This window comes from Natrix helvetica (assembly GCF_964273705.1).
Source record: "Natrix helvetica genome assembly, chromosome: 6".
NCBI classification, from domain to species: Eukaryota; Metazoa; Chordata; class Lepidosauria; order Squamata; family Natricidae; genus Natrix; species Natrix helvetica.
This window is the reverse complement of record NC_138553.1, coordinates 69,757,906-69,773,234: the sequence shown is the minus strand read 5'-3', so window position 1 is coordinate 69,773,234 and position 15,329 is coordinate 69,757,906.

The following is a 15,329-nucleotide window of genomic DNA, read 5'->3' as shown; positions in this document are numbered from 1 at the left end:
TGACTCCCTCTTCTTTGTGGCAACCCCTGAGATATTGGAACACTGCTATCATGTCTCCCCTAGTCCTTCTCTTCATTAAATTAGGCATACCCAGTTCCTGCAACCGTTCCTCACAAGTTTTAGCTCCAGTTCCCTAATCTTCTTTGTTGCTCTTCTCTGCACTCTTTCTAGAGTCTCCACATCTTTTTTTACAAACCTACCAAGAACCAGTATGGCATTCTAGTTAGGTTGTTGAACCAGGAGTCGCTAGGTTCTATTCCATCATGAGTCATGGCAACTCACTGAATGACACTGATCCAGTTTCTTTTAGCCCAGTCCCTCTCGTAGGGTTGTTATATTGGAGAAAAGTAGAAAGAGGGAAAACTGATGTTCATTACTTTGAAGTCTGAATAAAGTTTAAAGCTAATAATGTAAGAAGGCAAGGTGTAAATCTATTAAATAGTGCATATGTAAATTTAATAAATAATGTCTAAAGCAAATACACGTCAGTCCAGTTTGAGGTATTTTTTTTCCTTCTTCTTCTTTACAGTATAGGATTTTCAGCTTTAATTTCTGGCACATGCATGCATGCAGACGTTTATATATATCAACAGAATGAACATATATATCTATTTTGTGGAAAAATACAGAAAGATGTAAGTGCCTTGAACTCCTAGGTGACCTCAATCTGACAAAATAAATAAATAAATGAAATGTTGAGTCCAAATCTAAGTAGATAAAACTGGATTAGATAAAGCAATATTCTGATACATCAGGAGTCTGTTTTATGTACTGAATGAAACGGTTTATAACTTTAGGTGTCATTTTTGCCCCCTGGAGTTGATTTGAGTAACTTCCAGTCCAGCTTCCAAAGTGTAATTATTATTTTGAACTCAGCTGCATCTATTTTTGAAATGATGGTCCAGAGGACCAAATTTGACAAAGGACATTTTGATACTTGGCCTATATAAAAAGTATACAACACTTTCGTTTAACAATTGTATTGGAATTAAATACCAGCAAGATGGAATAATTAGCTCTTTAATTCTATGGATACATTTATGCCTTTTGAACATTTATATTTTTTTTGCCAGAACAGGTAGATTTTATATACGTACCTGTTCTGAGCTGTGGGTTAGACACAGTGGTTAGAATTCAGTATTACAGGTTAATTCTGCTGACTGCCAGGAGTTCAATTCTCACCGGCTCAAGGTTAACTCAGCTTTCTATCCTTCCAAGGTCAGTAAATTGAGGACCCAGATTGTTGAGGACAATATGTTGACTCTGAAAACTGCTTAGAGAGTGCTGTAAAGCACTATAAAGCAGTACATAAGTATAATTGCTTTTGCTATTGCTGTATGTTTCAGATTTGAATCACTGCTGTCCATTTATTGTCATTCACAGTAGGCTTACTTATCAATGCATTCTTTGTTCCAAAGCAAAGATGTCACCTTATGCACCAGAGTAGAAATCTAAATCACTGTTGCATAAACACAGTGCAGTTTACTGCACTTTAGAGCAATTTGCCTAGTAGCTATGTCTGTTTTGCTTTCAGAAATTGTTGAAGAACACTTACCTGTATCTGTGAATGGGTTATCCCCATTCTGAGACCAGTGAATTCTAAATTTTGCAGAGATCCTTTACATTAAATACTAGACATAATGTGTACCTTATTTGCAAGGGAATTCGCTGAAGATGTGTAGCAGTCTCAGCAAATATGAACAGAAGCCTAAATATATCCTACTAGGCTTGGGTAAATTCTGCATGTACTGATCCGGTCCATCAATTTTAAGAGTGCTGTTGTCAGAGTGGAAAAATCTGCAGACATTTTGATGGCCTAAAGGGGGAAAGTGTAGAGAACATACTGTAGATTGCATAAAGGATAATGGGAACTCTCTTGTTAGTTTAGCAGTAGTAATAGCAATTGTGGGTGGTAGATGAGCAAGAAGTCAACAAAGCTGTTCAGAGAAGATGGTCCAGTATGGTGTCACCTTCATGGGACAGGAAAAGACAACATTGCTTCTATTCCAACCTCAGGCTGCTTGTAAGCAAAAGACTGTCAAATTAGGATAAAGGATGATAGACAAACCAAGGAAGTTAAACTCACTTGTTATGGAAGAAAGCTCTGCATGATAAACCTGCCTACTGATTTCAGTAGAAGTTAATATCTGCTCAGGTTAGATTCGATGTAATAAAAATGAAATCATCAGCATTAGCAGGGCTAATACTGAACTTTACTTAACTTTTGCAAGATCTGTTTAAGTCAGCTAGGCATTGCAAACTAGTTGGCTTGGAAAAGAATTCGGTTGCATAGAAATAGAGATGTAGAGAAATAATGGTCTTCCACTAAAATGGTATAATCTTTTGACTTTCACAATGGTTTAATTCAAATTGGGAACTAAGATTGGGAAAGTTTGGATTGAGAAATCAAACTCTCCTGAAATGTGTACTTTCTGTTCAATATTTTACAAAAGTCAAGGCGAGAACTCACAGAATTCCATAATAGTGTAACATAGCAGGATAGTTTTCCTTTGGGAAATTCCTATTCTTTTATGATGAAGGAGAATTAATGATTTGTTTAACAGAATAACAAGAGTTGGAAGGGAACTTGAAGGACTTCTAGTCCAACCCCCACCACAAGCAGGAGACCCCATACCATTCTGGACAAATGACTGTCCAATCTTTTTTAAAACTTCCAGTAATGGAATACCCACAATTTCTGAAGGCAACCGGTTTCACTGGATAATTGTTGTCACTGTCAGAAAATTTCTCCTTGGTTCTAGGTTGCTTCTCTCCTTATTCGTTTCCATCCATTGTTTGTTTTCTTGACCTCTAGTGCTTTGGAAAATAGGTTGACCCACTCATCTTTGTAGCATCCCCTCAAATATCGGAACACAGCTATCATGTCACCTCAGTCCCTCTTTTCACTAGACAAGACAAACCAAATTCTGGGGATGCTTTTAAGAAGAGATTGGACAGTCCCCTAATCATATTTGTTGTTCTTCTCTGCAATTTTTTTCCAAAACTTCAACATTTTTTAATATTGTGGCGACCAAAACTGGATGCAGTCTTTCAAGTGTGGTCTTACCAAGACATTATAAAATGGTACTAACATTTTATGTCATCTTGATTCTATCTCTCTATTAATGCAGCCTAGGATTGTATCAGCCTTTTGGGTGGTTATAGCACATTGCTGGCTCATCTTTAATTGATTGTTCAGTAGGATTTCAAGATCCTTCTCACAGTTACTGCTATTAAGTCAAGTTCCACCTATTCTATACTTGTATATCTGATTTTCTTTGCCTACATGTTATACCTTACTTTTCTGACCAATTTCATTTCATCTCATTAGGGACCAGTGTGCAAGTCTGTTGAGATTTTGAGCTTATCTTCTGGGGTATTGACTATTTCTGCCAGTATGTTTATGCAGTACGGGATTTTTTTTTTTTTCAGAATAGTTCCTTTCGCTGGAAACAACCAGCCAAATTTGGATGACAAAGGGGGAATTTGAAAGAGGCTGTGTAATTTATTTTTCAGCAATTTAAATGAAACGTAGAAGTCTGACGTATTTTTTCCACATCTCAGCTATGAGAGCTATGGAGTCTCCCACCCCCTTCATTTCTAATAGCCGAGGTATTTTTGTTACTCAAATACTAGTCTGATTAGCAGACGCATTCAACCTTGCCTGGAAAATTGCTGCTTCAACAGGTATGTCTTCTTCGTCTTTTTTTTTTCCTTTTCTTCCCCCCCCCCCCTTCTGCTAATCTTGTGAAATAGGGCTTAGGGATTACTCTAAATCTCCGCATGACAAGATGAGAAAAAATCTGCTTTCATGCCCCAAAGGTAGAACCACTGATGCAGAAAATCACTAACCTGCCAATTTTTCAATGGTTCTGAAGGTTGGGAAAGGGGAAGAAAATATCCCTACGAAACAGAAGTGAAGGCCAGGAGCAGGTTATATGCCACAGCTCACTCAGAAGACGATAAAAATGAACCTGTTGGGAAAGAAGAAATGGGAAACTTGGCATTTGGAACAATAACTTTTAAAGGAGGAAAACAGCAAATGGTGGGAAAGTATTCTTATTTATTAAAGAGGAATGATCCTTTCATCAAAATAGGTTTTTAAGGGAAAGAGTCATTGTTTACCTGCATTTGAAAAGCTGAATTGCCAGACATAGTTCTTTTTCCATTAAAAAAAAAATCATAGGACTGTAATCTGTAATTACTTATATGGAAATAAGCTACGTTAAACTCAATTGTTTCTAATGCAGCTTTTTCATTTTTTTAAAACTAGGGCTAGCATAGCTTGCAGAATGTGGTGACTCTGTGGCTCAGACCCTGAGCTTGTCGATCAGAAAGGTTGGCAGTTCAGCGGTTCGAATCCCTAGTACTGTGTAACAGAGTGAGCCCCTGTTACTTGTCCCAGCTTCTGCCAACCTAGCAGTTCGAAGGCATGTAAAAAGGGAAATAGAAAAATAGGAACCACCTTCGGTGGGAAGGTGACAGTGTTCCGTGTTCTTTTGGCATTTAGTCATGCCAGCCACATGACCACAGAGATGTCTTCGGACAGCACTGGCTCTTCAGCTTTGAAACAGAGATGAGCACCAACCCCTGGAGTAGGGGACCACTAGCACATATGTGCAAGGGGAACCTTTACCTTTCAGCATAGCTGAGGAATGCCTAGACAACATGTCTTGGAGACCTCAAAAATGTATTGGCTTCTTTTCTGACTAACAAATATTATTAAAAGGCCTAAACTCAGTTCCTGAGATGCACAATGTGGTCTATGGTCACTCTCCCTATATTTAATCATCTTCCCTTTCTCTAGCACTAGCAATAGCACTTAGACTTATATACCGCTTCACTGTGCTTTAGAGCCCTGGCTAAGCAGTTTACAGAGTCAACCTATTGCCCGCAACAATCTGGGTCCTCATTTTACCTAAATCGGGAGGATGGAAGGCTGAGTCGACCATGAGCTTGACTCAAGGTGAGCTTCAAACTACAGGCAGCCAGCAGGCAGCAGAAGTAGCCTGCAGTACTGCATTCAACCACTGCCCCACCACAGGTCTAATGTTTAAAATTACAATTTGGTATCAAGAAAAGAGAGGGCTGTGGAGGTTAGCAAGCGCACAGGCCTCCAATTTCTGTCAATAATAACTTAGTTTGTTTGCTTGCTTATTTGTTTTAATAAGACAAGACAAATCCCAGTATGATTTCTCAAAGCACATGCTCTTATATGGGCTCTCCCTGAGCTATGTAAGTAATAAGGAAGGGTGCATAATTAAAAGTCCAGCTACCCACATGCAAGTCATCATTCTGATAGCAGAAATGCTTCCATGAATACACCTGTGAATTTACAACTTCCTTTGTTTATACTTGGTGCATTCATGCTGTGAAAAATTGAGGTGTTCAGCTGACACTGTTGGCCTTGCAGTCAAAGCAGAAATGAATAACACAGTTTTAATGATTTCAGTCTCCTCAAATCATATTGTATTTATTGTTGGAATTCATTCTCAATGCTGGTGCCTTTGCTCCTCTGAGATAACACAGGTGAATAATAATAATAATAATAATAATAATAATAATAATAATAATAATAATAATGATTATTATTATTGTATACTTTATTCATTAAACATGAAACTCAGCCAACTGAACATTCAAAAATGCACTACAAATACCAGTGACTGGTGCTAATGGTTGATACGGTTTGATGCCAGCGTCCTAGATATCAACCAAGTACCTTCTTCAAATATAAGATGTTCCGAGTACTGCAGTTTTTTGCAGTTCCACTGGTGTTATTGCAGGAAGCTGCAATTTGTTGATGTATCTTGTAAAATTCTTGGATATGGTGCCAAGTGCCCCGATGACAATGGGTATCACTGTTACATGCTTCATCCACAGTCGTGTAGTTTCGATGGCCAGGTCGCGATATTTCATTATTTTTTTCTAGTTCTTTTTCTTCGACTCTGGCATCTCCAGGACAGCAATTTCAATAAACTGTACACTTCAGCCCTCCAACCGTGATATCTGGTGGGTTGTGCTCCAAATGATGATCCGTTTGTATTCATGAGTCCCACAAGATCTTCACGTTCTCATTTTCGATAACTTTTTTCCACTTTATGTTCCCATGACTTTCTGGATACAGGTAAATCATATTTTTTTACATAATGACCAGTGGATTAATTTAGCAACTTGGTCATGTCTAGCTTTGCAATCAGTTTGTGCGATTTTGCTGCATTCACATATTAAATGTGAAACAGTTTCGACTTTGTTATTGCAAAGTCGGCAGTTTGGGTTGTCAGTGGATTTTTCTATCTTTGCTTTCATGGCATTAGTTTGTAGTGCTTGTTTTTGAGCAGCCAGTATTAAACCCTCCATTTCTTTCTTGATAGTTCCCATCTTAAGCCAGGTCCATGTCAAGTTGTCATCACATTTTCCTTCAATGTTTTTCAAGTGCTGTCCATGCAAAGCTTTGGTTTTCCATCTATTTCATCTGTCATCCAGCTGTTTTTCCTTATATTCTGCCTCTGTTTCTGTTGTTTTTATGCTGTTCTCTGTTTTCACAGCCTGCAGCAATTTTTCTGTACTTTGGTTCACATAATCATTCAAACTCTGTTTTTCTTCTTCTACAGTTTGATGGATTTGCAATAGCCCCCTGTCCGCTATTTTTCTTGGCAGGTACAACCTGTCAATGTCACTTCGTGGATGTAAAGCATGGTGCATCTTCAAAGGTTTGTGTGTTTTCCGGTCCAAGTTTTCCAGTTCAGCCAGAGTCCACTTGATGATTCCAATTGAGTAGTGTATCACTGGAACTACCCATGTATTAATGGCTTTAATTATGTTTCCAGCATTCAGCTTTGATTTTAATATTTTGCGGACCCTCCTAATGTACTCTTTTATTCATTAAACATGAAACTTAGTCAACTGAACATTCAAAAATGCATCATAAATATAATTGACTGATGCTAATGGTTGATACGGGTTGCTGCCAGCATCCTAGGTATGTACCTTCTTAAGATGATGATGATTGCCACAAAAAGTAGAAATTTTAGGGCTTAGAAAAAGCTGCTTTGCATAGTGTCTACAACCATTATCATACATACACACGAATTAACAGTGAACTATTCATTAATTTCTTTTGCTTCATCAATTACACTGCATAATTTTTAACAAATAAAAAGGAAGTAGTGCATGGACAATTCTATATTGGAATTGGGGATTCTATTTTTGTAAACAAAAAGTTGACCAAATGGGATTATTTTGGGGCTGGACAGATTAAAAAGGTCCACATATTTTCTACCCTCAGAAAACCTACTAGAGATTTAAAGCAGCTCCTGTTGAAATCCATTCTTGGGGGTAGAAGGGAATTGGGGTGAATCGGGGAAAATTTAGACTGAAAAAGAAAACTAATCTGTTTAGATCTTTGGACTTCAGGAATGAAAAAATCAATGCATCCTATTGACAAGTACCCTGAGGGCATTAGATGACTTTAACTTATTTACTTGAAACCTGTTTCCCCCTTTTCAAGGGAATCATTTTTTCTTAAGTCAATGCCAGAAGCTTCAGATCTCAAGCAGCCTACTACAAAAATAAATCTTTTCCAGACTGGACATGGATGTTGACCAGAATATCAAGTCTTTTCTGGAAATTATCTCAAATTAAAAGCCTAACAGCTTCTGGGTGCATTGGAGTGACTCTTTGCAGACTCCTCAACCAGCATGACAATGACAAGGCAGAATTTGTAACCCTTGGATTCACTCACTGGAGAAGAGCCTCATGCTGGGAAAAATTGAGGGCAAAAGAAGAAGGGGACGACAGAGAATGAGGTGGCTGGATGGAATCACTGAAGCAGTAGGTGTGAGCTTAAATGGACTCCAGGGGATGGTAGAAGACAGGGAAGGCCTGGAGGAGCATTGTCCATGGGGTTGCAAAGGGTCAGACATAGCTTCGCAACTAACAACAACAAACCCTTGGATAAGGAGAGGGAAGGAGGGAGGGATGGTGGGGAAGAGGAAGAGGGGGAGGGGGGAGAAAGAGAAGGGCGGAGGAATGGGTGGAGTAAGAGAGAGGGAGGGAGAGAGAGAGAGAGAAAGAAAGAGAAAGAGAAAGAGAAAGAGAAAGAGAAAGAGAAAGAGAAAGAGAAAGAGAAAGAGAAAGAGAAAGAGAAAGTGAGAGAGACCTTAGTGCCACCTCCTGGCTTAGCCAAGGCAAATGGAACACATGAGAGGCTTTCTCCCATTGAAGCAGAGGATGCAGTGTATTAATGTAAGAAAAGCAGAGAACACATAGATCAATGTCAGATGGACATTTTAGAACCTCTGCTCAAAATTGCTTCAACTGACATTCAAAACATTATTATTATTTCCACCATTCCTAAATGCCATTCTAGCATTCAAATTATCTTCTTTTCCACTTTTCTTTTTGTACACATACTTAGTATCTCTCTTTATCTAATCATACTGTCCAGCATGCCTAATTTTTTTTTACTTCAAATATCCACCTATCTGGCCCTTATCAGTAACCCTATTCATAAGAAAGGATTTCATTACAATTTGCATTCACTGCATTCTTTTGTCTGCATTCTCTTGTTCCTTGTCAGAGGCAGCATTGACATTCAGCAGATCAATGTCTTGGTATTCATAAAATAATATTTATTTCCTTTTTCTCCTCCCTCCTCCCACCCCTTTACAGACTTCTTACAGAAGTAATACTTTCCCTTACAGCTTTGTTTCCAACTAACTTTCACTGGAGAACTTTGCATTTTGGCATCTTTATTCATATTTGTTGTGGCTCGCCAGCGGGGCTGGCAGCAGATTCGGAGAGTGAGGAGGTTGGGGAGGAACATGGGCCAGTCCTGGAGTCTGGGCAATGCTCTGATGAGGGCTCTGTGTTGGAGGCAGAGATGGGGCCAGAGCCGTATGCCAGTTATCAGCTGCCTTCAAAATCAGACAGCAGTGAGACAGACAAACAACTGGAGCCTGTTCCCAGTGTGTGCATGTGCAGAGTTGCCATACAAAGGGAACAGCTAAAGAACAGGGGTCAACTTTGGAGTAAGGCCAGATGATGAATGGCCCCTCCCAGAGGAAATAAAAGAGGAGCAAAAGAGGAGTGGAGCTTGCAGGAGATGATGAGTTCGCTTAATTGGTTCGTGACTCTCTGAGACGCCTTGCCAAGTTTTTCAGCTATCGGCCTGGCAGCTCTCTGTGTCAGATAAGGTCTGTGACTGGAAATCCTCCCTTGAAAGACTTTGCTATAGATGAATGAGCAGAATTCAGTCAATTAATAAAAGCGTTTTTTGTCGGGATCAGAAGTTTGCTTCATGTTCTTGGGAAGCCTAGGTTAGAACAATATTTGTGGCAACACAACCCCCCAATTTCTTCATTCTAACTGATCTACTTTCAGAAAATGGTTACATTTCTTGAAGGTTTACAAACCTCTTCATATAACACTCATAAAGAACAAATTGTCTTCATATAACACTCATAAAAGAACACAATTATGAAAGGCTAACAAAATTATGAAAGTTTTAACCTAACAGCCTTTGGCTGAATTAGTTAGCGCTGTTTGTCTGAAAACAGGAAAGCTCAGGAGATACCCTCATAGTGAGTTAATTTCTTGGTCTTGCAAAAAAAACAACCAAGCACCTGTTTGGTTTGGACCTCAAGGGCACATAGAACTAAAATAGATTCAAAAACTTATCCCTTATTAGTGTTTGTTAAATATGCTAGGAAGTGGAGATGGTGTGCAACCATATGCTTACATGAAACCTCTTACTCCAGATTTTTAAATTAGCATATAAAGAGAATGAAAAGCTAACTTTTGCTATAGGGATTCATTCAAGCTGTGATTCAAGTCTTTTGATTACTGCAGCAAGTTCCCTATATTTAATGTTTTGATTGGGAGATGGAGCTAAAATGGAGATGCTTTGATTAGTCCATAGACTCTCTGGAATATCCCACTGATACTTTGATGTATCACTCCTTTACAAAACACCGAGCATATGTAATAAGAAATACAAGATGGACATGATGATTACTTTTTACCAAACATCTACTGGGTCCAGTTGTGAATGCCATAATACATGAAGAATGCCAGGGAACTGAAAAGAATAAAGAGTCAAAGACAAAAGCTTGGTAGGGGCTAAACCCTACAAAGAACAGTTAAAGAAGCTTGACATGCTTAGCCTAAAGAAGAGAAGACTAAAGGGTGTCATGAATACAATTTCCCAATACATGGAGGATGTCACAGGGCTGAGGGCAGGATATGAATTTGGTCTCTGTAGCACCTGATGTTAAGGTGAGAATCAACATGCTCCTTACAACTTTTTGGATAAATTATAGATCTATTGACTGATAACATAAAGCAAAATTTTAACAAGAATGGATTAAAGTTGGATTTCATTTAGTTAATTTTTAACCTAACTTACCAAACTTCATCTTCCTCCTACAAATGAACAAGAGCAAATAAGCAAGATGTCAGGCCTGTAGTTACGTTCCTTTTAGGATCTTTGGCCTGCCACACTTTCTATTATTTCACTGTGCTGTTTCATTAGTGTAGTAGTTGGGAGGGGGGAATAGAAAGGAGTAGATTTGTGGAATGTGTTGTTGTCATTCATTTCTAGAAGCCCAAGGTCATCTTTTTTCTCTCTGCACCTCTGCATCTGACCGGAACTAGATCGGTGGAAATGCCAGCATGGGCAAAGAAGATTGGACCATGTGATGGATTTATGGGTGTGAGGATAAGATCATGAACTTTCAACTGGATGGAATCCCAGGAAGTTTTCAGATTGGGATTCCACAGTTCATTGCCAACATGTCTGACTTATTAAATTGGAACTTTAAAGGATAGTTTTGCCTTGGACTTTGATTTAATTCTGCATGACTTTTGGAACGCTGACACAAGAGAGATTGGGGTAGATTTTCTAAGACATACAGCTTTGAGCCCATATTCACTGAATTATTCTATTAGGTTTGTAATATCTTTCCCATCCATGCCAGTGGACCCCGTCCCCCCACCCCATTCCCTCACCCACCCAGAGCAGAAAAAACGTCTTTAGGAAGGGAGCCATAAGACTTGGTACACTCCAGGAACAAACTCCTTAGCATCCAAGTTTAAGGTGCTTTTGCTCAAAATGTCCTCTGCAATGTGGTTGTGGGTATTCTTGCTGACCGAGAGACCATTCAGCTGCTGCTGGAGCTGCCTGATGCCTTGAGTCAGGTTACGGGATGGAATGAACCAGTCCTGGTGTTCTTCGTCCAGCATCTCCTAGAAGCAACGGTCCAGGAACTCCTGCTCCTGAAGCTTCTCCTCCCTTGCGGGTTGAAGTCCTCCTCATTCTCCATCCACATGTATTCCGTGAAGGGGTTGCTCTCCTTCTCATCATGGTCATTCATTTGCCCTCCTTGGATTTTGCTGGTGGAGGAGCACGGGGGGCGGGTTGTGTTGGCGCATTGGAACCATTCATCCTTAGAGAGTCTGCTGTGTTCCCCCCAGGAATTCCGCACAATGCCCACACGCTGGACCGCCTCAACCTGACTTCAATTTTCAATATCAATCAGAGTTGCTTTTCTTTTTCTGATAGGATCCTCATCTTTACAAATTACATGACTGCAAGTATAGGCACATGATCCTTTCTATTATTAGCTGTAATGGCACAGTGTTTAGAATGTAATATTGCATGCTAATTCTGCCAACCAACAGTTCAATCCTAACCAGCTCTAGGTTGACTCATCCTTCCATGCTTCCGAGGAACCAGATTGTTGGGGGGCAATATGCTGACTCTGTAAACCACTTAGAGAGCGCTGTAAAACATTATGAAGCAGTGCTATTGCTATGATTATAATAGATGTAGGACTCCAATTTGGCCATAACTAAACTTGAATTTAATCCATTTTTACTTTATATTTTATTGATGCAAAATTTGCAAACCTGTTCATGATTCTGATGCAACTAACTCATTTTCAGTGGGTAATTAAAGCTGAGACATCAACCTTACCTTTATCTTACAAAAATCCATCTCTAAAGAATGAAAAGTAGAGGCAGTGACTTTACACGTGAAGGGATGAGAAAACAGACTGTTCCTGATAAACAGTGACAGTCACATACACATTCAAAAACCTGGATCACTGCTCCTATCTTTATATTATTAAGTTTAATTAGATAATTAGAGGGATAATTATTGTTCATTTCATTTTCATAATTATGCAGGTGATTAAAATGTTAGCAATGTGCAGATCATTTGGAGCATTGCCATTTCTCGTTGCCCTAGTTAAGAAAAGTTAAACTTGGGGAGGAAGAGACATAGCTACAAGCACATAGCTAGTAAAGAGGCAAGTTTGTTTGGAGCCTCATGCTGGAACAGTGCAATCATACACTTTTTGTTAGGGATTAGCCTAACAGAAAGAACTGCTCAGAGTTTTCCTCTGATGGAAAACAGATGACTGATGTGCTCTTTTGATCAGAGTACCAACTAGTCTGATGTTGGCCTTCTGCCCATGCTTGACCATTAAAGTTAGGCTTTCTGTGTGCTGGTTTTCAATTTATAGGTCTCAGTTCCATAACGGCTGAACTTATCATACCTGCCAGGCTGATTCAGGTAATTTATTTTATTGAACATGGTGTGAGGGTGGTAGAGCCCTTTCTCTTTGCAGTTAAGAGTTCCAATTTTGATTTTCCAGAAATATTCAGTAGACGTGGAAGCCCCTTGTGCATTTCTCTCTGGAAATTTTGGGCTTAGATAACTTAGAATTATGCCATCTTTGGTTTGACCTAAGCGTAGTACATAAAATTATCTACTACAATGTTCTCCCCGTCAATGACTACTTCAGCTTCAACCACAACAATACACGAGCACACAATAGATACAAACTTAAAGTAAACCATACCAAACTTGTTTGCAGAAAATACGACTTCAGCAACAGAGTAGTCAATGCCTAGAATGCATTACCTGACTCAGTGGTTTGTTCCCCAAACCACCACAACTTGAACCTTAGACTGTCTACTGTTGACCTCACCCCATTCCTAAGAAGTCTGTAAGGGGCGTGCATAAGCACACAAACATGCCTACCGTCCCTGTCCTAACAACCTCATATATTTGTATCCATTTCATGTATTCATAATCTTGTATGTACTTATATCTATTTTCTTATACACTGTTGACAAAACAAACAAACAAATAAATGAAAGCCAGCTTGATGTAGTAGTTAAGGCATTAGGCTTGAAACCAGGAGTCCATCACTTCTAATACCATCCTAGGCACAAAACCAACTGGGAGACCTTGGCCCAGTCACTTTCTCACAGCCCTAGGCAGGAGGCAATGTCAAATCATTTTTGAGAAACTTTGCCAAAAAAAATCCACAGGAACATGTACAGGCAGTCTCCAACAATCATTCACAATTGAACAGAGGAAAAACGTAACTTATTAGCAGTTGCTTGTATCCAACCTGAAATTTCCTGGTACATCTGTATGAATAAAAAATTTCTCTTCTCTTTAATGCAAGCACAGCCTTAACAACACAACATACCTGAATAAGGTTAGTCTTTACTTTGAAGTGAATAGGGATTCCCCATTTCTATGTTTTTGGGTGTGTGGGAGTATGAGTGTCTTGCTGTTTTTCTTTGAATCTTTTGATACTGTTCTGCTGTTCCTGTGCCTTCCCCTCTCCTAATGTCAAATGTTAAATATATATTTCCACCATAAAGTGTCATAAACATTATATTCACCTTGAAGAAACAGTGGAGGTTGCCTGTTAGCTACTAAGCCAAGTAAAAGGTTTTGCTCATGGCATAATAGAAAGACGACAACAATTTGAGATGAGGAATCCAGGCAAATTCTAGAATTGGATGATCGCTACTATTTTAGGCAGTGTTGTCTTCCTGTTTATACCATGGTTTTTAGATTGTCATCTTGTAATTGCTTACAATTGAGTCTACAGGGGGTTGTAAAAAAAAAGTCAAGATGGCAGCCATTACTGTGCAAGGGAAGCTCCACCCCCTTTGGTATACGAGTTTCATATATGACAAATGTAAAAAAATGAGGGGAGTTTCAATTGTAGCCACTATTTTGTCACAATCACTATTTTGACTGTTTTGACTTCTCTCCGAGGAAATGCTCTTTACTGAGTATTCTTTGTCAGTGGCCCCCAAACTTTTGGGCACCAGGGACTGGTTCTGTGAAGAGTGGGTTTTCCACAGACTAGAGAGGACATGGTTTTGTGTGCTGCCTGCATCCTGACCAGAGGTGGTACTCAGCAGGTTCTGATCAGGTCTTGAGAACTGCTAGTGGAAATTTTGAGTACTTTGGAGAATCAGTAAATACCATCTCTGACTGGCTCTGCCCCCATCTATTCTCTGCTTCCTGAGTCCTAGCTGATCGGGAGGAAATTGATATTTTACAGTATCCTTTCCCTGCGATGCCTACCAAGCCACATCACACCACACCCACCAAGCCATGCCCACAGAACCAGTAGTAAAAAAAAATTGAATCCCACCACTGATCCTGACAGATTGGGCTTTGCTTCTTTGTGCTGACCAATTTCTGGTGTGCCACGGACAGGTGCCAGTCCACAAATTGGAGCTTGGGGACTATATAATCACATTTAAGCTTAGGAATTCTGTTCCCACTCCTCTTTTCTGGAGTTCCCAAGATTAAAGCCTTTAGACTTCCGTTAAAGGCTAATATTTTCCCCTGGCATGGAAAAACACATTATAAGAATATATATATTTCCCTGTCATTTAATGATTAACCTTATATTAGAATTTCTTAATGCATTGCCTTTACTTGTATTCATATTTTAATTTTGAATACAACTCTGAGATGTTTTTTACACGTTTGCCACACACATATACACAAATATATGTAATCATACATTCCCTCACTCAGTTGCCTCTGTTTTCTTGAGAAGTATTAAGAAAACTAGGAATATGTGATAGCCATTGATTTTCTATTGGAACATAGGATAACATAGAAAAGCACAGTTGGAAGGGACCTTGGAAGTCATCTAGTCCAACCCCCTGTTTGAATAGGAGAGTTTATACCAGTGATCAGTGACGTGCGGTCAGTGGAGGCAAGGGAGGCAGGGCCTCACCTCTCTTCATGGAATAATAGTATATAATATTATATACTATATATATATATATATAATATTATATACATCCGGCCGGCCGTGCCCGGGAGCTGCGGAGGCAGAAATATTGTCGGCGCTTCCGGATGACGAACCCAGTCGCTTGCTTTCATCATTGGGAGGCCGACAACATTTCTGCCTCCGCAGCTCCCAGGCGTGGCCGGACGGAGGTAGCCAGAATGGCGCCGAGGCAGTCCGGTGGACGAGTCACCAAAGATCTCGCTG